This window comes from Manis pentadactyla, chromosome 11, assembly GCF_030020395.1.
Source record: "Manis pentadactyla isolate mManPen7 chromosome 11, mManPen7.hap1, whole genome shotgun sequence".
Classification (NCBI taxonomy): domain Eukaryota; kingdom Metazoa; phylum Chordata; class Mammalia; order Pholidota; family Manidae; genus Manis; species Manis pentadactyla.
Genome location: NC_080029.1, coordinates 109,127,557 through 109,151,097, shown reverse-complemented (window position 1 = coordinate 109,151,097; position 23,541 = coordinate 109,127,557). Strand labels below are relative to the sequence as shown.

The 23,541-nt window shown below is 41.7% G+C and overlaps 1 protein-coding gene and 1 long non-coding RNA gene across 2 annotated transcripts in view; one reads left to right on the top strand and one right to left on the bottom strand.

The window, feature by feature from the left end:
* RORA (RAR related orphan receptor A) overlaps positions 1-23,541 on the top strand; it is a 691,178-nt gene that overhangs the window by 550,194 nt on the left and 117,443 nt on the right. The gene's annotated exons all lie outside the window — the stretch shown is intronic.
* Positions 24-23,479, bottom strand: LOC118921338 (uncharacterized). Its single transcript, XR_005028291.2, has 4 exons — positions 18,921-23,479; positions 4,916-5,190; positions 4,562-4,797; positions 24-419 (listed from the first exon to the last, which is right to left on the bottom strand). It is a non-coding gene; the product is annotated as an uncharacterized LOC118921338 (long non-coding RNA).

Here is a 23,541-nt window from a genome sequence, read left to right as displayed (position 1 = left end):
GAGCAAGAGGCAGCATGGAGAATTCTGATTTTTCTAAACATGGAACTGTTTGTGTAGTGGGAAGTAATGAAAACTTATGGTCATGTGGTTTGTGTTAAATGTTAAGTGTTTCAAAATGGTTAAGTATGTTCCGGGCACTCGGTGGAAATGCGATTCTGTAACTAACTGAGTGGAGGGCAACAAACATGGGAAGGGTTATGTTTTCTAGAAGGAACATGAAAATGAGAAAAAAAATAATGCCATTTTACTTTTATTCTCCATTGAGGATTTTGAGCGAATTTATCTTGGCTTTTCTGGGAGGACACAGGCAAATCACAGCAACACCGAATTTCATGATTTGCAGGGAAATTTGCAGTAGCCTATTTAAACTCCATCTACTCCTGGGATCCTCCACCCAGCATCCAGTGTAGGCAGAAAACCTGCAATTTAAAAAAACATGAACCAAAACATACGTAAACTCTTAATAGTTTTACAATTGGAAAAAATTGAGCTAAGAAGGGTTAAGTCAAGTGTGCATTATTTCAAAGCAACAAATAGCAGAACAAGGATTGACATCCAGATCTGCCTCACTGCAGATCTCCTGTTCTTTTCATGGGCCACCTAGCCTTTCAGTCTAGCCAGAGAAAGGCAGCCCGCTACCCAGCACAGGGCCAAGTCCTAAAGACCTAACAAAAACAAGCCAAAAAGAGGGAGGAAGAATGGACAAGTGGAGTGATGGAGCCGGGTGAAAGGACTCCTCTCTGATCAGGGCTACCCTTTCTTACGCCAGGCCTAATGATTATTTCCGTGTACCTCACATCCAGCGATTGACAGCTTTCCACCTGGTGACATGCTTAATGGCCCATGAAACTCTAGCCCTCAGGGCTCAAGCCTGATATTTACGGTTCCCCACGTAAACCTAAAGTGGTTTGTAAATTTATATCTCTCAGATTGAGGTGACTAAAATGGCTGTTGGAAACTCTAGGAGGGATAGTCGACCTCATGGACATGTTGTACCAACTTGAAAACAGATGAGGTGGGAGGAGGGTCAGAAAGCTGCTGCTCCCAGGAGCCTCCTGGAGTGGACAGCTGTCGTGTAATTGAGGCTATTGATGTTTCAGGGGAAGAGGACGTGGTAGGGAGTCACACTGATACTGTGCCTTAGACTAGTTGCATATTTTGTGTAACTAAATACTATTATATCATAAGGAAAACAGTGTAGTTGTTCAGCATGTGTAGGAAGCCTTTTCTAAGCTCTGGAGTAAGGCAAGGTGGTATTTGTATTGCTAGCATGTATCTAGTGGGAGATACGTAAATAGGAACACTGTTTGTGGAAGACTTGTTCTTGCTGAAGTGTGGATGAACCTTACTGAGACGTCTCCGGAGGCAGGCCACACCGTCTTATTTCTGTGCATATAGGTTGTGAATCCCTCAGACTTGACACTTTTGGAGATAACAGCTTTCTCATCTCTTGCTGCTCTGATGTGAGTCTGCACCATGTGTAGGATGTGACTTAAATTTCACCAGTAAGTTCCAATTCACTGATTTTAAGAGGAAACTTCCTCTGTATTATTTCCATGGAAATATGGGGACATGGCAGCAAGACCAAAGTGATAACAGTTCCCTCTACCTCATGCCCACTCCCCAATCAAAACTCTTCAGTATTCCCCGAAGTTTCTCTCTTCCCACCAATAATACTGTGGGTTGTTAGGAAGAATGAAGTTAGGAGCAGAGGCGGCACATTGGAAAGAGCTCAGGCATTAGAGGCAAAAAGACCCAGATTTAAATCTTAGCTTTTCTAAGTGTTGTGTAACTTTGGACTTAATCTCCGAGCCTCAGTTTTCTAATCCCTCAAATGGGGATTCAAAACATGAACCAAAACATTGCTGTGAGTGTGAATGACACTAAGACTTGAAAAGTAACAGGTTCATAAACCAAGACTGATGTTAGCAATGGGCTGGCATACTTCCTCCTTCAATCTGGAAGATAATTTGCCTGAACATTCCCCCGTGAACCAAATCCTCCCCCCAGGGCCCAGCAGGAGATCACAAGCTCCTTCTGAGTGGAACCCTTCACCCAGGGCTCCACAAACAGACTGCCGTCTCCTGGTTTCATCCCACAAGAAAAGGTATTCTCCTCCCAGGCATGTTCACAGGATGAGAAATCGTTCTCACCTTCTCTCTGTGGAATTTCTCTCTCCAGTTTTTGAGCTATCCTGGCCTCAAGGACAGAATGGTGACTTGGAAACAAATTCAAGTCTGAGCGCTCCCTCCCTCCCCCACTCTAGGGATGGGATTTTTCAGGCCTCCTTTTCTGAAGATACTTTGTGAGTAACCTGAAGTTGGAATGCCCTCCTGAGGTCGATGCATAAAAGTCCGCCGCGTAAATAGGAACTAAGGCTGATGTAAGCAGAAATGTTCTCGAACAACTTCAATAGAGAAAGGCTTGTCTGATCCTCTCTAAACTTCCTGAAACCGAGCTGAATAATTTGTTTTTTGGTAGCTCAACTCTTTTTGCAGGCCTCGCAGTGCATGGGTGTTGGTTTCCCTGTTTAAAAGGAAAGTGCTTTTCCTCAGCAATGATGCTTGCATTCTGAACTCGGCAATACCCACTTCTAAAGGCCATTTCATCATAAAGATAAAGTTCTGCTAACTCTCAGGACTCGACAGATAAATGATGTGGCCGGTTACCATGACTAGCGCTTACCTCCCAGAGGGTGTGTCGTTTGGTACACACACCAAAAGGTGCGTGAACAGAAAGTTGCTAGATCTATTTTCACATTGAAGATTTGATCCCACAAGGGGAAAATGTCAACATAAATGACTATGCAAAAATGACAAAATAGCATTTTGACCTTTCCATTGCCAAAGATGCAAAGGCCAAGTTAACTTGAGTTTGCTCTGCTATTGCTTTTTGAGGAGTCTCTTGGTGATTAGCACTATTGTTTATTATTTTAATATTCATGGGACTTCAGCTCCACGGATGCCCAGTCCATATTAAACAGACAGCCGAAGAACGACGCAGGGGCAAAGCAGGGAGATCATTTGCAGAAGACAGCGATGGAAGTGAGTTCTTGTTTTTGGCCTCTTTGCTGGTAGATGTGTATCAACCCATAAAGCCAGCGTGTGATGTCAAGTTGACTGACAACTCCTAAGACAGAATGTTCTGAAGCTGGAAAAGCTAAGAAACGTCAAGTCAGGGCTGAGGTGCCTGGCAGAGTTTTTAGATATGTATAGAATGTTTTTCTATACCTTGTCTCCAAAACACTAACGTCCGCAGGTTTCTGTGTGTCCCGGGACCACTCAAAGTGTGGGAGGCGGCACGTAAGGCTGTGACAGCCGTGGTCAGATATCCCCTATGGCCTATGAACATGGGGAAATTTGCCAGGTGTCAGATGCAAGAATCTTATATGCCATGGATTTTTTTTTTTCCTGGAAGCAACTGGAAACCAACCCAGTGACACTTAAGCCCTTCACCTGCTGCATTACTGTAGCCAGTGGGTGTGAGCCAGTCTGGTACCAAGAAGGGCCCTCATCTGAACAGCCGCAAAGAGTTACGAGCGACGGCTGGGAATGGAATGTTATACTATGTTCAGAGTCATGGCAACTTGAACTTGGCAGCCATATCTGCTTCTGAGATTACAGGTGTCTCAGGGCCAAGTGTACCTGTGATGAGTGTTGACCTTAGAGTGGGATGTAGATTGAGAAACTCTCTTTTGTGGCTAATGATTCATTTGGACTCCTTAAACAGCTGGATGGTTAAGAGGCAGCTTAAGTGTTGGAATTACCTGGCACTGGTTTCCATCCTCCACATATTGAATATAAGACACATATGAAGTCACTGAAAGCTTCCCTCCCACCATGAAAAGAGGGGATGTTTCGAATTAAAAGGTTTCCATTCTGACTTTTGTTTCTGTTGTCATCAAAGTGTATAAAATTAACCCCATTTGAAACAGAAAACCCTCCATGACATTTAATGATAAGTTCTTTTTGCAAAAGGGCTATTTTTCAGAGGATTATTCAGACTGTATTTTATGATAGACATTTCAACATATTTGCACTTCTCTGAACATGCTACATTTGCTATCGTGTGTTGTGATTAGCTGGTTTCTGTGTTTAATCCATAGCATGGGGCGTTTTTCTATAATAGTGCTTCTATAGAAAATTTTACTCTAAGCATGGCAGAGGGTGACCAGTTAAAATGCTTTTGTCTGAAAAAAAAAATCTGTCCAACATATTCAACTAGTACCAGCCTTCTTTAATATGTTTGTATATATTTAAAGGGGCATGTGTATCAAATTTCCCCTTCATGCCCACCTTCCTCAGGACTGTATTTGGAAGGCACCTTCGTCTTCGCTTGCACACGAACGCGATGCTGTCATGTTCTCAAAAGCGCCTCCTCTCCCTCTCCCCCGCCTCCTCCCTGGGTCAGTTAGCCAATCAGAGTCAGCATCCCATCTTCACCTTTGGCCTGTGTTCTCCTTCCTCATATCTAAGCCTCGGTGGCCCCACATCTTTCTACAGCCACCACCACACCTGGCTGGGCGATCTGCGATGGCTGCCTCACTCTCCCTCCTCCTCACCTGAGCCGTGTCTCACCCAGCTGCCTGAGGGGAGTGACGACAGAGATTGTGAAGGCAGCTGCAGCAGGCGAAGCGCACAGAGGAGCCTCCGTGTAAAGAATGGACACCTTCTGGGCCATAGTCCTCTATCAACAACCAGCACTGCACATGACAATTGTTTGGGGTTTCAGGCACTAGGCTCTTTTCTCCTTTGGAAGAGTTTTAGTCTCTGAATATCCCTAGTGCAGGGACACCCTCTGTGGTTAAAAAAAAAAAACAAAAAATGTGATGGTAGTACTAAGACTTTTCAAGGCTGTTGCTCCATCCACTGTTTTGGTTTGTTTTTCTGTCTCTCTCTTAACTTCTCACTCTTACCTTGAGATCAGTTGTCCTTTTGCTCAGTCGTTCAGCAAAAATTCAGCAACAAAACGGCAGCCTCTGGTCGTGATAGAAACACTGAAAGTACTGAGGTCTTCAAGTGCTTAGAAGAGAGGTGGGCGTCTGTGAAGAGGTGTGTCATTTGTGCGAAGCTCCACAAGCCCCAGTGTCTTCTGGCTCAGGGAACCCGACCCCTTTCTGTTAGCTCACAAACTGTCGTGCACCATCCACAAACCTTGCTTCTGAGTGTAGTTTGAGGGTATACATACAGACTGAGATAAAACACAACACATCACAACACATCTGAGCATAAAGGAATCACAGAAAAAGTCCCTGTAGTCAAAGAAATTGAGGTATAAAGGTGGCAAGCTATATGCATAGTTAGCCACAGAGGCCACACAATGTACTGGAATAAAAGAAATATGTAGTCCATTTCCCAATTAACACCAAGTGAGCCATTTTAGAATGAGAATAGCAGTTGTATTTTTTGCTAGATTCTTCTTCCAGTCATAAACACATCCCACCACAGGTCACTGAGCCCAGAAATAAATAAAGGAAGAAGATCCTTTGCATGTATGAAGCACTTTGTATTTTCTGCCTCCTTCTCAATCCTTAATTAAGCTTTGCAGCCACCCTGTGAAGCTGGTCATTACCGCTGGGTGAGGAAATGGAGACCCACGGGAGCTATGTGACTTGCCCAAGCATTCAAGCCAGACAGGCTGGGCAGGGTGAGACTTCCCAGTTTCTAATGCCCACGCCCCATGTGCAATCCAGCCTCGTCATCCTGGTTTTAGCAAAGGAAATAAATAAACAAACAAATGACTATTACATGCTTTACTTCTGGGGAGCAATAGGTTCTTACTCAAAATAGGAACAAGGGGCAATATAAATGGCATCTAAAAGCAAAGCTATTGGGGGAGGGTGGTGCCACCATTTGGGAGCTTGAAGTTCTGCTCTTTCTGAAGCCATGTGTCCACTTCTGAGTTTCTCTTTATTACTCATGTATCCAGGTTTTATTCATCAAAGGTACCATATGTCTTGTTGGGCAGTGGGGATTCAAAAGTGGTACCATGAGGTCTACTTTGTGTATTTAGGTTCAATATCATGTCATGTTGTCTAATATGTGCTGTAATTGACACATATTTGGAGGGATATGGAAGTTGAAAAGAGGAAAATTACTCTCTCTGGGGGTCAGAAGTCCCACAGATAAAGTGACATTTAAATAGAATCTAAAAAGATGAGTAGGAGTTTGCTAGTTGTAAACAAGGGAAAAGAGGAAAAGACCACTTGGGCAACTATGGTAGAGGTCTGATAAATTATGGCTTCGGAATCCACCTCCATATTCAATTCATGTTCCCTGTAACCTACTGTGTAAAACCAAAACAAGCTCAGCTCTCAACCCCAATGTCAAAGTTAGCTCCCTCTGCGCTTTGAGATGCCTCTCAAGGCACAGTCCCCAAACCACAGGGAAGGCCGAGACCTTGCCAGGACTTCTGAGGTGTCTGAGATTTGAGAGTATAAGGGGGACACAGTGGGGCTGTTTTTCCAGTCATCCCAGCACTGAATTTCTGCTTTTCACTGATTCATTTCAGGTTATCTGATGTCTTTTATATAGTAGCTATATGTCTACATATATGTTGGGGGGGGGTGTATCATACATATGTGCATATGTACATGATACACATATATTCATATATACATGTAGGAATATACACATACATATGCATATACCTATTTGCACATGTATATGGAATCCACACCTTACTTGACAAAGAAAAATCTATTTCACCGAACATTTTACTGGGGTGGGGGAAGGCAGTGGTAGCAAACAGTGGATTTCTCTCCCAGACACTGTCAGACGGCCCCTTAGCACCCTCTTGGAGCCCCCAGCCACTGGCCCACCACGGGCTGTTTTCCCTGTAGCCGCCTCCCCACATGTCCTTCTGTCCCCGCCTCTCCTCTCCCTCCTCCCTCACTCTGAGATTCCCGGTTCCTTCTCTCCTCCCTCTCACTCCTGTCTCCTCCTTCACCCACAACCCTGCTCAGCTCACTTATGTTGTCTCTTGATTCTTCTTACCCATGTCTTCAAGGTCATAGCTTATCATGGAATTCACGCATGAGAGATTTCTTTTCCTAAGAGAAATTTTAATATTACAGTGATTTTAATTTCCATTTGTCTGTGACTCACCATGTATATATACACATAGCACGATCCCTGGCAATAAGTGGCCAATGAATAATATCTATTCTCTAAATTAATTAGCCAATTCGACAGTGCTTTAAAAGTATCTCTTGTCCTGGTGTTTGACTTTCCTGTAATTCTGCCCTAAATGCTGGATACGAGGAAGCTTAGCCACCTTAATAAGACAAGCCCAGTGACTGCCCACTGCATGGTGATGTCCAGTGGCCACTGAAGCCAGGCAGCCCAGGATACCCCCAAGGCCACCTTTGTCACGCCAAGTGGCTCCTTGGTCGGCCTCAGAAAGGCCCGGGGCGGAAGCACACACTGACTACAGAGCGGTTTGCCTGTTGGGAGAGAGGGAGAAAGAAGCCAGGGCACGCAAAGGGCACAGCCGTAACGGTTAGTTTCTTTTGAAAAGAGCTCAAATAGAAATCTTGGGATTAAGGATGTGCATTTATCAAATCTGTGCATTTTTATGTCATACAAATATTCTGTAGTTTAAAAAAAATTCCATAATTATAAAAAAAAAAAAAGAAAATCCCACACCAAAGATGCCATTTGAAAATAAAATCTCCCTGATCATGAAGAGACATTTCAAAATATGATTCTCTTCCAAGAAGAGAAGTGTCTGGGGCCCTCCGGCCTCCACCCAAGAGATGGTTCCCAGTGAATGGTACCAGCGTGAGGCAGAAAGCTCAAGTTTCCTGAGAAATGTTTGTTGCTCCAGGTCTTTGTCTCTAGCCAGTGCTATGTGATGAGATTGTTAAAAGCCCGGGGTAAAGACTCCAATACCTGTCCGCGGAAGTAGGCCGTGGGTGTCTCCAGCTCTTAAAACGGCTGGGAGGACCCTTTCTTTTTCTTCTCACTCTCCAGGTACAGGGAATGTTACAAAGGGCTTTAAGGAACCTTCTCAAACGCATCCCATCCCCAAGTCCTTTTTAAAACAACACGGAAATAGTATTTCAAAATAAATCATTAAAAAAAAAAAATCCCAGTGGCTTCCCGTACTATTCTAGTAACTTCCCTGGAGGGCGACAGAAACGCACAGACGTTCCTGCAGCCACTGGTTATTAATAAGGCTCGGAGAAGCCGCGGTCACGAGATTCCGTCCAAGTTACCACACACCGTCCTGAACCTTCCTTCTCCGTGTATTTATTTATTTATTTCCCATTCTAGAACAGCCAGCAAATGATTTCACACCTTTTTGTTTAGCTGCTAAAAGCAACACAATAACTCCCCTCCGGGCTGCCTCTGTGGGTTCCAAAAATAAAATGGGCTCATTTTCATGCTAAGCATGCAGAGGCTCCCAGGGATTCTAATGAAAGGCAAAGGAAGGGAAGGGGAAAGGGGAGTCGCGCTGGGGCTGCGGCTGAAGAGGGTCAGCTTCTGCCTGGAGCTTCCAGCCCTCTCTGCCAGGAGGGATAGGAGGAAAATAACACATACTTCTTAGGCTGCAAACTAAAAGGTGATCTAATTCAACCCTTAAACTCTCCAGCCTTATTGTCTATCCCTAAACCCAGGGTTATTCTGGGAACGCAAACTATTGTTCACCAAGAGTAGTAGCTTGCTTTCGCCTAAGAGATAGGAAATCTCTTAGGTAGGAAAAAGCCAGCAATTTGCTTCTAGGTCAGAATATAAAACCGTGGATCTACAAGATTCTAGGTTAACTTCTGAAATTCAAAGTTTTCTGAGCTTAAGTCATTATTAACAGCAGACTCATCATATTCCATACATTACATATTTGGAAAGAACACTGTGTGATGCAAATCACATACTCTTGGGCCCTGCTAGCCAGCGTGAAATGTGTGCAAAGATTCCCATGAGAGCTGGCTGGAAGGGTGCCTGCTGCCCACCCACAGAACGAGGACTCCTTCTCGGACCTTGCTGACTAGTGGCTTGCCTGACCAAAATGAAAATATCCAGTGATGGCACCTGCCCGTTCTGTTCCCAAGCAGGCCCTTGCTGATGCACAAGTGCAGACCAGCAGAAATTCTCTCCACTTATTGAACCAAAGTCTGCTTCTCAATAGTTTCTATTCATCAGTTCTCAATATGTCCCATGACACATGCAGCACAGATCTGTCTTTTCATGAAAAGCCTTCAAATACTTGGCAACCATCAGCCTTCACAGTCCCCTCCCCTTTCAGTTAGACCTTCCCACTTTCTTCTATTAACATGGTTTCAGCCCCTTCCCCACGATGTGATCCAGTTTGCACAGCGTTAGTGTCCCTCTTACAGCACAGCCCTGGACGAAACATGACCTGCACAGAGCACAGGGTAATGAGTAACTCCCTGAGCTCAAGGACAGCCGAGGGCTGACCTGAGCCATTTCTTTAAGCAGATGGGCTATGCTGTGGAGTCATCTTCCTTATCAACATCCATGAGGAAAGGACACGCAAAGCCAACTGTAAATAGGTTTGCCAAGAAAATCGAAATGCTACTTAAAGGAACACAATTTTTAAATATTTTAAAAGGGTCCCTTTACATACAAATGTTCCACATGCACATTACAAGTCCTTTTTTTTTTTTCCATTAAAACAGATATCCAAAGTGCTTCAATTTGGTAAATATGAATTATTGTATGTTGAGTATTTGAAGATTTTTCTAACTGCATTTCGTTAAAATTGTTCTGGGATTCAGAATTGCTGTTCAAGGAGTCATAGAATCTTTAGAAATGGAAAGGACATAGAAAGATCTTCAAATCTATTCACAAACTTTCAGCAAGATATTATTACCCCACTTTATGTATTTATTCAGAATTCACTCACCAACTGATTTCTGAGTATCTACCCTGCACCATGCATTTTTCTAGTCTTATTTGGGGGTGAAAAATATAATCCCCATTTTTCATGGAACTTACATTCCCACGGGGAAAACAGAGAAGCAAATTTTTAAATCATTCCATGTAATGATAAGTGCTATGAAGAAAATAAAATAGGGCTCTGATAGAGACAGACGAGGTCAGGGGAGTCACATTTTAAGAGGGACCATATGACCCAACTATTGTGAAAGTTTCAACTGCACAGAATACGGGAGAAATTTCTTCCAAGCTATGGAAACAGCAAAAGCAGAGGCCCTGAGGTAGAAATAATCTTGATGTGTTCTGGGAAGTGAAATTAGGCCACTACATCTGGAAAATATTAATAGAAAAAGAAAATGATAGCAGATGACATCAAAGAAGAAAGAGGTGGGCAGAGACTAGATTGCATGGAGCCTCAAAGACTGTGGTGAGAAGTTTGGATTTTATTCTAAGTATAGTAAGGAGCCATTGGGAGGTTTTAGATAGGGAGTGGCATAATTTTAATTTACAGTTTTATAAATTTCTCTCTAGCTGCTATGCAAAGACTGATTCTACAGGTTTAAAAACAGGAGAGAAACTACTCAGGAAGCTATTGCAATGGCCTGGGCAAGAGGTGACAGTGGCATGGTACTTGCACTAGCACAGAAGTAATTGAAAAAGAGAGAAGTGGGTAAATTCTGGATGTATTTTGGAGGTGGAGCCAATAGGACTTGCTAAGAGAGGAATATTTGGGGTCCAGGAAAGCTTTAATGACTTGCCTCAAGGGGGAAGGAGAGAAGGGCACCAACAAAAAGTCCAGCACAATGTATGTGAATGTTAATCCTAATTATGCTATGAGTTGAGGGAGAGATCATTTTACCTACATTTTATAAGGACCCTGTGGCTCAGAGAAGTTAAGTAATTAACTCCAAATCAAACTCAGATTAAGCTGAGATTCAAACTCAGGCCTGTTGGACTCCCTAGTCTCTTCCCACTGCACCACCCCAAAGTGGTGGCAGAGGAGGAATCCTGAGCACAGGGTGCTGGGGTAGGACTCCTTAAAAATCTTTTCTTCCCAGTTATTGATGTTCGATGAGATTTTTAAGCCAATACCATCATTTGCTACAAATTCCCCAGTGTGTCGTTATATTTAACCAAGACTAAGATTCCTTTCTCTTATTTCCCTCCTGCCGTCTTCCCTTGCTCCTCAGAACCCCCGAGTCTAGGTCAGCTCCTCTTTCAGTGCAGTGTAACTAGCAGAGACTCAAGACCCTGCGCCCGCTTCCCCTCCGGAGGAGCTGTCGCTGGAAATTGCTTGTGCTACCTGATGACCACTTACCTATATTTAGCAGAAAAAGTGGTGGCAAGGATCTGCCCAGCTCAATTTTTTTGACAGTTTCAATGTTCGGAATCTCACAGGCAATCTCCTGAAAGGTACATTGGTCCTGACAGTATCTGAGTGGAAGTTTCCTCCACCTCGCAGGGTTACCCACTGGAAGCCTCATTCCAAGGCATTACGCAGACGTCGTTGTGGAGAGAGCTGTACCCGCTCCACAGCCCCCACCCCACCACCCACGTGAAAAGCTGCTGGTGCTGTGGGCGCTGTGATGACTCTCAGGTTATTGTAAGACAGGAAAACAAGCATGAAAGGCTTAAGGGGAACACGGACTATTTCCTAATTGTTCATGCGTTGAAGTGACGTGTACGGATTTCTTTTCCATGTGGCACGGTAAAGAAATACAATGCGTTTGCTTATAGTTTAAGAGCAAAGATAAACTTGCACGGGGAGAAGGGATGAAACCATTGCAGTAGGTATTACTAGGATGAAGTCATTGCCACAGAGGCTGCCTACCACTTATACTTAAAGTGACTAATTCGAGGGTGAGGCACAGTTTAGCTTTTCTTAACCAGATATAGGATATTGTCCATGACTGCCCCTCATCACTGTTGGTCAGCCAGAAAGAATTATCTTCTAATGAAAAGCAGAGCAATTAAGAAGAGCTAAGAAGAGAGGAAAGTAGAGCCCATTAAAGAAAAATGGGAATTTTCAAGACAGTAAAATAGCACCAATTGTATTACAAAAAGAGAATTTACAGGGAAAAAAAATTATATCCAGTAAGTACTTACTTATAGTCCTCTACTTTTTAACGTGCAAGATGTATCAATCCTTGCTTGTCAAGGGGAAAAAAAAAAAGCTATTACTGAAGAATTCCTATCACTAAAGCTAGAGAAATAGAAATTTTAAGAAGTAGTTTTTTCAGACCTTCCAATCCACAACCTCATTTTGGGTTAAATTTTATTCAGAGGGAAAGCACTTGGTTCAGAAATGTCCTGTCTCATTTTCACAAAACCTGTTCTAATGAGAAGAACAGGAAAGAGGAAAGAAGTTTTTTTAAGGAAAAGAGGTGAGAAAATAGAAAATATACCTTTTGTACCTTTGTACTGCTCAGGACTAAAGCCTGCCAATACTGTATCAGAAGTTAACTAACAGACCATTATTAAGAAAAAAAAAACTTTTATGCAATTTAGGGGAAAAAAATGGAAGTATAATTAAATAAAAGAAAGGAAAAAGTCACCTATAACCACATCACCCTAAGGTATTCACTTTTAACAAGTCATAAAAACAAAACAAAATTATTCAGCACATACCTTGTGGAACCCTAACAGAACCCTCATAATTCAGGCTTTCTCTCATTTTTCATTTTGTGACAGTTTCTGGCAATTTTCTGCAGATACAGGGGTTGATATCTTTACTGGTGCCCTGCAAGCCCAAGCAGAGATGAGCTTTCAGCAATGAATGTCTTAATCTCCTCACTAGAAATTTTCTATTCTTGAGATGAACAAAAAGACGCCTAGATCTTCCTCTTTACATTACTGTTCCTATAACTAGCAAGAAACCAAGAAAGGCCTTTTCTGATTTTTTCTGTGTCAAACAATGAACCCCACCCTTCACAGATACAAGAGCTAACACTATCTTTTTCACCTAAGACCTAAAACTTTAAAGGCAGAGATTTTCTCTCCAGTCATTTTAAAGTCTCCTTTGTACATCATCTTGGTCACTCTTTAAGCTGAAAGAATCTAGTATAAGAGCTAAAATAACTTCTAAAAAAAATAATCAGGGATAAAGAAACTACATATAAAGAAAGTATATGTAAGAATAGACTTGAATACGTATATACAGAATACTTATAAAAACTGTAGGAAAAAAGTCAACAAATAGTACCTTGATGATTGTTGGCTTATCAGGAAAAAATCAATTTTTCTTCATACCGTATGACAAGGTAGTTTTGGATAGATTAAAAATTAAATAACTAAAAGAATCTATTTCTGCATATTCATCTGGTCTAGATGGATAAGGCTGTCTATACTTTAAAGCAGTGGAAGAAATCACATGGTAAAAGGTCAATAAATTGAAATATAGAGAAATATAAAATTTCTGTATGTCAAAAATAAAATCAGAAGACAAAAAGCAAACTGGTAAAAAGATGTATTTTTCAAAAATTGGATCATAATTAATGACCTTAATTTATAAAGTATTACTATATATCAATGAAAAATTTGACAAATATCAGGAAGTGACAATTCATATAGGAGAGAAGATACAAATAGCTAATTACATATTAACCAATTTTCAGCCTCATCAGTGAATGCAAAGTTGAGTAACAGAGATCTAACACAGTAGCAAAGATTTGTAAACGGCATTAATTAATGCAGTCAGAGCTTCTGGAAGACATTCATATACTGGGCTAAGATAAATTGATACAACCTTCCTGGTAATATGTATTAATGTCTTGAAAAATTGTGATACTCTAATCCAGTAATTTTACTTCCAGGCAATTACCCTTAAGAAACAATTTAAAAAGCTAAGATTTATACACATTCAAAAAAAAAGTGTTTATTTATGTACACACTAAATTTCCAATATTAGGAAAATTACTAATAAATTATAGCATAATCATATGATAGAAAGTCATACTGCAATTAAACTATTTAAAGAATTGATAATGCCATCAGACAATATTTTTGATTGGGCAAAAAATGTAAAACTGTGTACAGAATGATCTCAGTTACGTGAAGATAAAGAAAGCATAGGAAAAAATACTGGAACCGTTCTTAGGTATTAACAGTGGTTGCATTTAATAAGGTAATGAGATTTGGTAATGTTTTGAATGCTTCTTTTAATTTCTTTCTAAATTCCAAATTTTTTACCATGTACATGTCTTATTCGTGGCATCTTTTAAGAAAAAAATTGAACTTGAAGGAATTCGGAGTACACCACTCCAAAATATGTCACTCTGGCCTAAGGTCTATTTTGGGCTGAAGGCAATTGAGAAAAAGTAGACACAAGTCAAACTCTCTGGCCTCCCTCTCACTACCGGGAAGGGCAGGTGATTCTTAACCACTGGAGACAACTCTAGACTTGTATCAGCCAGAGGAATCTATATAACAAACCTTGCTAAAAGAATCCTTATCTCTCATTCATTTCCCCTATACATTTACCTCCCCACAGTTTAACACCCTTGGAAACCTAAAACCCTTTTCCTTTGTTTTGTTGCTTTTCTGCAGTTTTGTTCTTCTTTGCTAATGTCCTCTAAAAGCCCAAGTTCTAACCACTGCTTTGAGTTACTACTCACCACTGAATATTCCAAGTTTTGTGTGCTGCACTAGTTAATAAGCTTGTTTGTTTTTCTCTTGCTAATCTGTCTTTTGTCAGTCTAATTTGCAATACCCCAGAAATGAATCCAAGATGGGTAGAGGAGAGAGAAAATGTTTTCCTCCCCTCCAAAGTATACTGCAATAAGAAAAAAAGAACCAGTGATAGGTATCCTTCTCCTTTAGCAATTTTAGATTGCGTTCTGTTTGATTGTAGGAATAATTGGATACTTCCAAGCCCATAGAGGTATCAGTACCTACTGTGAGACTGTTTACTCAAAAGGGCAGATTGGGGTGATTTGGAAGGATAGTTATTTCCCTTCTTCTCCTTACTCTAGATTTAGTTTCCCCTTCTCTTTCTTCTTTCCTCCCACACTTGATCTAACTAAAAGCCAGAGAATATGCGCACCCTTTCCAAGAGTGGCAAAATAGGGCTGCTTTCATCTGTCCTGAGAAGATAGGCCTGAAAAGGGGGAGAACATGGATTTCCTGTATGGTGAAAAGGACAGGTCTCTGTAAGGACTTCGCAACCCTTTCCAACCCTTCGTCTTACAGACCACTTCTGGATATTCACAGAACAACTTCCTCCAGGAGTTCACTTGAGAAACAGATAAATGGAATATTTAACCTAAAAAAAAATTTTGCTCTTTTAAAATGGTAACTCTTAGGGTGATAAATCACATGCCCTCCACCACTACGACCAGTTGGAGCTGGAAATAAAGGAACTGGGAATTCAGTCATACCTGAAGTTGACTTGGGCAGAGAAGGGATGGTGAGCAGGCTTAGGACATTCCTCCAGCCAAGTCCAAAGTGAAGTGTTTGGTTTTTGGTTTGGGTTGAAATTAAAAGCAAAACCTAGTGGGTACTTTGTCCAGCTCATTTATCCCAACAAGTTTAAGCATGTTTCTGTTTCTAAGGAAATGGCGGGCCCAAGTCTCTAACTCTTTTCTGTGATACCCCATGGCATCCTTGAATGGAAGCATGGCTATCTCTTGAATGCTTTTGGAACATCTTTTAAGGAGTTCTTCTACCTTATAGCTCAGTTGCATTCTGATTGCAGAAAGCCTATGCTAAGTCAATAGAGACAAATGCAACTAGCACCTGAGTATACAGATTTTGGAAATCTGGCAAGAAACACCCTGTTAATGATTACTACTTCCTACAGTTTAAATATTGTATTAGTAATTGTGGCTATTTTCCTCTACACCTAGAACCCAGGAACTAGGAAAATCTAGCTTTTTTATCCAATTTTCTTTGGACTCACAGCTTTCTTTTCTCCCCTCTCTCCTCCAACAGCAACAAAAAATCTGGTTTATTCTAGTCAGACTAAAACATGTAAGTTCAGCAACATGCCACCATCACCTTAAGGTTTAAAGTTCTTTCCACTGAAAGTAAGTAAAAATCGCACATGATCCTCAAACTTGGTGGTTAGGAAGAGAAATATGGAAAGAGTATATATATAACCTAACAGCTACCCTAAGTTGCCGTTTGAGGGCCCCAGTCATTTGCATTCTGCCACTTGCCCTGAGGCAGCCCCCTGTATGCTAAGTCATGCTGGGGACAGTGTGGCCTGGGTGACAGAAGCCATCACAGAGAAGCAGAGGGCCAAGCCAGCTCTCCATGGGTTTCATTATGTTACTTGTATAGGAAGCAAACGGTGTCTGAAGGGTTCTAAACTTGCTAACCGAAATGTTAATCACTTAGAAACAGTGAGAAATTAGGGAGATGTTTATCAAGTACCTGGAACAAGAGCTGACTTACTACGAAACTTTGTTCCAGCATCAAAGCCAAAACCTCTCTCTTCTCTTCAGTTGAGCCTAATAAAATAATCATGTCGGAATTGGTCAGGTGAACAACAAAGAGAGGAATGAAAACAAGCCAATATTAAACAGGACTGAGGGGAAAATACCTGAGCTGGAGTGGACCTGGGATTTTAATAGGTTAAAAAAAATGGTAGCACTGCCTTTCTTGGAAAGACCAGTGTGTGTGATACCCAAGTGGTGCTGCATCTCTCAGGACAGAGGCAGGACTGGCAGGGGGCACAGGTACCAGGTGATGTTGAACAGCCTCCTTAAAATTCAGGTTGAAGTGATTTTTAACGGGAGTGAATGTGTTTCACATCATTGTTTTTTTTTTGACTTATTATAAAGGCAATAAGCAATTAAAATTTAAAAACTCCATCACTGCAGAAGAACATAATGTAAAGCAGGCCCCACACCCATTGTCCAAATTCAGAGATGTTAAAAATTATTCAAAGGTGGGGGTAAAAAATACATTTTCATAAGATTTGTATTACAGATCCTTTAAAATAAAGTTATGAAGTTATAACAACATGAGAAATTTATATGATAACATCAAGTCTAAAAAGTGAATTAAAAATTGGGTACATAACAGAATGAAGAGACACCAAATCACCCCATGACTAGAAAAAGACAAAACTACATCAAAATATTTTAAAGCTTGGTGGTATTCTTCATATTTTTTAAAGAATATGCTAACATTATTTTAGAGTGTATGTGTATGCTTAATGACAATTTCTTTGCTTCAGAGAGCCTCTGAAAAAGGTATTCAGTTTGCCATGGGTACCGGGAAAGAGTATTTGGAAATTGTTGATTAATCTCCAAAAATAGTGCTTTGAATCTCTCTGCAGCACATGAAATTAAATCTCAATCTTATCTGATGGGAAGTTCCCCAGGAAAAAGTCTTTATATGGGTTTCTCGGGAAGGAGGAGGCTAGAGAAACTACATACAAGACTTGGGTTGGGCAATTGATCTTAATTGTGGTTTCCATTAATTACTCAGCAATTTCAGGCAATTCTCCACTTTGACATCATAGTTTTCCTTTCTGTAAAATGGGAAGCGTGATAGAAAAGCCGAACTTGGGGACGTGGTCTCCAAGCACTACTACCAGCTGCACCTGTCTTTTGGCAAATACCCAACCCTTCTCAGTCAGGGTCACACAACTGCCAGCTCACAGGAGCCAGGAGGCTTAATTACCTGTCCTTTCAAAGACCTCTGAACCCTCTTAGGAAGGGAGCTGTCTAACTTCAATGTCATGTTATCCAGCTCCAAAAGATTCGCTTTATAGAGATGGAGAGGAAGTGTACAGAGATTGGGCTGTGCTCCAAAGGAAGTTGAAATAAAGGTTTTCTATGTAAGTTGAGGAAATGCTTCATGGTTTGGGAAAAGTCACATTATACTTCCACACATATAGTATGCTTCTCAGAAATAATATAGTTAAGTGAGGTACTAATTTAAAGTCATCAAAATTCAAAGTAGCTGCACTCCCCTTTTCTTTCCTTTACTAGGAGGTGCTCTGTGATTATCTCCTACCCGCACAAACCTGTAAGACGTGCCATATTGCACTATTGCCATTTTACACGCGCTTCTATGGCATAACCTGGTCTGGGTGTTCTCAGATCCCAGGGCCAGCGCCACATGGTGACAAAGTTCTCACAAAACTTAGGGCAATGTGTTACAAAGCTACCAAATTTATTTAATAGGCATGGCTCTTTATTCTAAGAGTGTGTCCTTCCTGTTTGGGGGATATTAAAATGTTATTTTCTTCTATGAATGAACGATAATTGAAAATGGTAGTTGTGGTATTTTTAACATTCTTATTTTATCAAACATCAACTTGGCAACAATATATTGATCTTCCCACAAGTTCACAATTTCCTTTTCCTTTCTTTTTACATTTTACTGGCCTGAAAAGTCAAACTCTGAAAAGACATCAGTCTATGGCTCCATCTGTGTATGTGGTCACAGGGATAATGCAAATCGTCACCATTTTTAACCCAGTTATCAACTTCCTCCCCACTAAAATGTGTGCCTCAGCTAATGATAAGTAGGACACCCAATGTGGTTGAATTGTATCTCTCTCCACCCTCTAATGGGGTTCCTAAAATTAAGCCACTGAAAGATCAAAAAAGAAGGAAGCAGGGGGAAAAAAATAATGTGGATAATACATAAGTCAGCTGGCTAATGGATCCAGCATTGATTAACAATGAATAGAAATAGTTCCCATGCAGTCTCTGAAATATACACTAAAAAACTATTCACTGTTTATTTCTAACTCAGATTTAACTGGAATATTCTGTATTTTTTCTGGCATCCCTATACCCAAGACTATCTGACCCTTTAGAAGATATGTAAGTAGTAAACCACAAATAAATGTATCCCCCACACGTAAATGACTTTTACGTTTTATTTTATTAATGAAACACCTATTGTGACTATTACTGAGATAGTCCTTTGGTTGTTTTTATGTGGTCTAGTTTCCTTGTCTAAACGTGAAGTACTTGGTTGATAGGGTTCTTACAAAAACATAACAACCTTCGATTACATTCTGAGAAGAGTAAAGAAGTTAACCTGCTCCAGTTGGCTCACCTTGTGAATGAGCTGGTAACCAGTGTTTACAAGCAGGTCCTGCCAACGCGCCTCAGCTGTCCGCCTCCAAGCCAGCTGCTCAAGTGCCCCAGAGTAATTCCCTTCAACGCACGCTGCTGTTCCAGGACCTGAAAGTTTGTGGGTGGGAAGTGAAAAGGAAAGCCAGTATCCTGTGAGGTGATCTTAAAGACATACTCGGCATGCAGCCCACACATTGCTTCTTTGTTTCCTGTTTTTCCCTCTGATATTAAAACTAACACAAAGTTTGAAACGCTTACATTTTTTCACAGTACTGGCTGGCGATGTAGAGTCCCCCACTTCAGCTTGAACCAAAAGTAATAATAAAACTGTCAAGTAGTTCTAGTAACCTCTCCGGTAATAGTTACAGGGAAATTACTTTCCATCGACAAAACTGACACCTATTTTCTGTGAGGGAAATGAATTGATATGAGCTGGAGACTGGCAGGGAAGTAGGAGTCTAGGTCAGTTACCTGGTGTGCATTTCATGAAAATGAGTGTCAATATGAGTAGTCTTTTGGTTTGGTTTTTCCCTGGACTCTTCAAGGTTGTTGCAAAACTAATGTGAGGGATAAACTAGGATGAGCAGTGCTCATATATTCAAATAAATGCAGAGTGAATATCAAAATGGAGAATCAGAGCCAGTGTTGTGGTCAGTCGTCTGACGGGCTGCTTAGGATTTGTGGAAGGAAAGCTGGGGGAGGTCTCCTCCTGGCTCAGACGCCATCTACCAGGGTGATTGCCCAGGTCCCACTGTCCTCTGCTCAGCAGTTTCCTTCCTTCTCAACTGAAGGGACTGCACAAGCTAACGCGCGTGGTCCCTGATAGCCTTTGACTAGCGAGGCACAGAGAAGAGAAGGGATTTCTGAGTTACAAATCGGTGAACAGGACCCATGGCGGGGTTCACAACAGGACCGCCTTCTGGGGGTCCAAAGGCTATAGATTTGAAATAACAAAGACACCCTCCTTCATTTGTGTTCTGACCTTCAGATGTCAAAGTGCAGCCATCCTTTATGCTTTCCTCTGCCCACCTCCACCTTGGCAGAGGAAAATCGGTTGACTGTGTCCTTGGTCCTCCAGGGAAGCCAGGGAGCTCTGTCACCTTTCAAAGCTGTTGCTTAGGTTGGATGAAAAATAAGCAGAGCTCAACCATCAGAATTAATTTATATAGGTATACAAAAATGACGCATCCTGCTTTTTGGGTTTCTAAATCTTACTCTGGACTCTCAGAGTTCCTTTGCCGTATGCTTTCCAGGTCTTTTCCCACTGGGCTTGCTCCAGTCAGAAGCTGTAGGAAACACTGCCTTTTTGGTCAGTGTTTTTAAATTGAACTTCAGCAGGAAAATATATACTTTTCAAGGTAGGCAGTGTGTACTCTGATTATGTCCTTTGTAATCACGTAGACAACGTGGTAGAAAATAAAGATTTCTATCGGGTCCTTTCCATTCTAGCCTGGGGGTTCATTGTTGCACCATTCTAGATTATCTCATGCTTCTCAAGATGACTGTCGTTTCCTAATACTAAATCCTATAGCAAAATCATAAGTCTCCATCTTCCACTTTATCTTTCTTGCTCAGCAGCACTGACCAGGGTGCCCATTTCTTCTTGGGGCTGTGCGCACACCAGAGAGATTAAACTGGGCACCCCTCTTGCCTTCCAAGAGCTTTTGTCTTGTTCTCATTCATGGAATACAGTCTCAGTTGATACAGACGTTTCTACAAGCCCTGCCTCACCCTTGATTTCACTTATTCCTTATCCCCCAGTTATTATATATTATATATGTGTATACATACTATATATTATATTCTTATCCAGTTCGTCTGTCTGTGAACTCTTGTTGACCTTCCAAGATGGAAAATTACTGGATGCCCTCCACCTGTATGCAGCCCACACCTCGTACATGGCTGGCCTTTGCCCAAATTATGCCACCGCATTTGGGATCACCTGATACCATTGTGAGCAGTCTCATGACCTGGCAGCATCCCATCTGCCTCCCAGGTTCACTCTTGCCCTGTGCCAGGGCCTCTTACAACAGTTGCTCAAGTATCTTCTTGTCACTGTCTCATGTCTTGTCAGGCTCATCCAGTATCAATCCTTTCATTCATTCAACAAGATAATTTGAGTACCACCGTATGCCAGGTAATGCTCTCTGCCAGGGTAAATAAAAAGCACAGTACTTGTCCTCAAGGAGCTTAGATTCTAGACAGGGAGACAGACAGTAAAGAAATAAAAACCAATTATTACAAACATAGACAAAATCTATGAAGAAAACAAACAAGGTCTCTGGGGGAGAGTGTCAGATAGAGCCTATCTGAGGTGATGTGATCTGCAGAGGTCGCATTTTGGGGTACACCTAAGGAATGAGAAGCAGCAGCCAGGAGAAGAGAGGGGTTGGAAATGCCTCCCAGATTTCTCATTCATGAGCAGACCTGAAGTCAGGGAAGAGCTTGGTGTATCTGAGGATTGAAAAGTCCTCTCTAAATCCCCCCACTTTTCCAGTCCTTTCTTTCACATAGATCTTGCTGACTTCACCCATTCATACTGATTAATCTATCTCCGAACTGCCATAGGTCGTTCTCTCAGTTCCATTTATTTGACACTTGGTTACATACTGTCTTTTGTTATTTAGCTATGTGGAAGATCTTTGTAGGACTTTAGTTTCATACTTCATCTCTTGAAGAGCATCAATCAGGGTTCTGTTTATAAAGGTGGTGCTAAAGAAACAATTGAATTCTATTCAGTTTAACAACCATTAATCAAATGCCTGGTCTAATCAAATGTACCATTTAGTGGTTCATGCTAGGTATTTAGCTCAGTGCTGGTATTTAAAAATAAGCAAACTCCAGTCTAAACATGAGAAAAACATCAGACAAACATATTAAGGGACATTCTACAACATACCTAACCAGTATGCCTTAAAACTGTCAGGGTCATCAAAAGCAAAGAAAATTCAAGAAACTGTCACAGACTAGCAGAAGCTAAGGAGACATAACAACTAAATGTAATGTGGTACCAGGATGGCATCCTGAATAGGAAAAGGACATTAGGACAAAACTACTGAAATCTGAATAAACTATGAAATGTAGTTAATAGTAACACACCAATGCTAATTCCTATTCTACGGAACAAATATTCCAGAGTAAAGATGTTAACAATAGCGGAAACTGGGCAAGGGGTAGGTGAGAACTCGCTGTACCACCTCTGCAACTTTTCTGAAAAAAACAACTATTCTAAAGTAGTTTATTTAAATTAAAAATAAATAAATAATCAAAACATGACCTCTACCCTCTGAGTTTACACTCCAGTAAACACTTATCTAAATATTTGCAATTATTAAGCATGATAAGGGCAACAATAAAATTGCATACCGAGTACAAAACTAGTTCAAATGAGGGCCTGACTGCCTCTACGAATTTAGGGAAGGATTCGCTAGGAAGGAAAATGCCAGGAACTGGTTTCAAAGGATTACTAGGAGTTTGAAGAATGTGAAAGGCAAGCCTAGGAAAGGTTCATTCAGGGCGAGGAAAGACCATTTGACAAGGCTTGGCATCCTTTCAAGCAGTTTAGCAGTGATGGAAGGGAAGAAAGAAAAGAGAGGAGCACAGCTTGGCTATTAGCTGACCAGTTATTAGCGTAGTTAGTAACCTCATCATTTGTGGCTGGGACGCAACTGCCCTCGGCAGCTGCTTAGCAGGGCCTGTGAGCAGTGACCACCAGGATTCCCCTCTCATCATTCTCCTCCCAACTGTTGAGGCCACCTGTTTGGTCACCCTGGACTATGCAGTACAGTGGAGCAAGGTGCACCCCAGTTCCTGGAGGTGGATGGGTAGCCAGGAAATGATAGGAATGCAGGGATCCGCAGGAGGTGGTGACATGGGGATGGAGGCAAGAGTTCAGTGTTCAATCATGGATCATGTCATCCAAACTGGACAAGCCAGCATGTCTATCACACACATACCTGCAGGTAAAGGAGGTAAAAGGCCAGTTCACTGAAAGCAAGGGCTTTGCTCTGTGGGTGCTGTATTCCCGGTATCCCAATGTCTGGCTTAAGGTCAATTCCTTCCAAAAAAATTTAATGACTAAAGGAAAATACTCACCCCATGAGGCCTGGTACCCCTCAGCCACAAATAACTGAAACAAATTGGGAACCTGACCTGGGACAGCCAACCTGAAGGTCAGGAAGTGGCTGGCCTCCAGTGAAAGGATGGCTTTTCCAGTTCTTTCTCATGGGAATGTGAGCAGGGGGTCTGAAGAGGAGGAGGCGGTCAAGAGGCAGCTGATGCGCAGAGGAGACCCTCTGGCAGAGCAGGGCCTGTGAGAGCTGGTGTAAGGGAACAAAACAAACGAGTGAGCCCAATAGGCAATGAATAAGCCAGCTGGTATCTGAAGAGAGAAGCAAACGCAGAGGGAGAAGAAGCACCTCTGTGAGAGAGACCCCATGCTGCCCGAGAGAGGCACTAAGAGGCAGGTGTTCCAGATCCCATCCCAAGGGCCTAGCCGCTCTATGGCACCCGTAACCTCTCCAAGCCTAAACATCCTGGCAAATGACTGGTTTGTGTTGAGGTTGAAGTGACAGTATCTGCACAAGGCTCTTAGCACAATG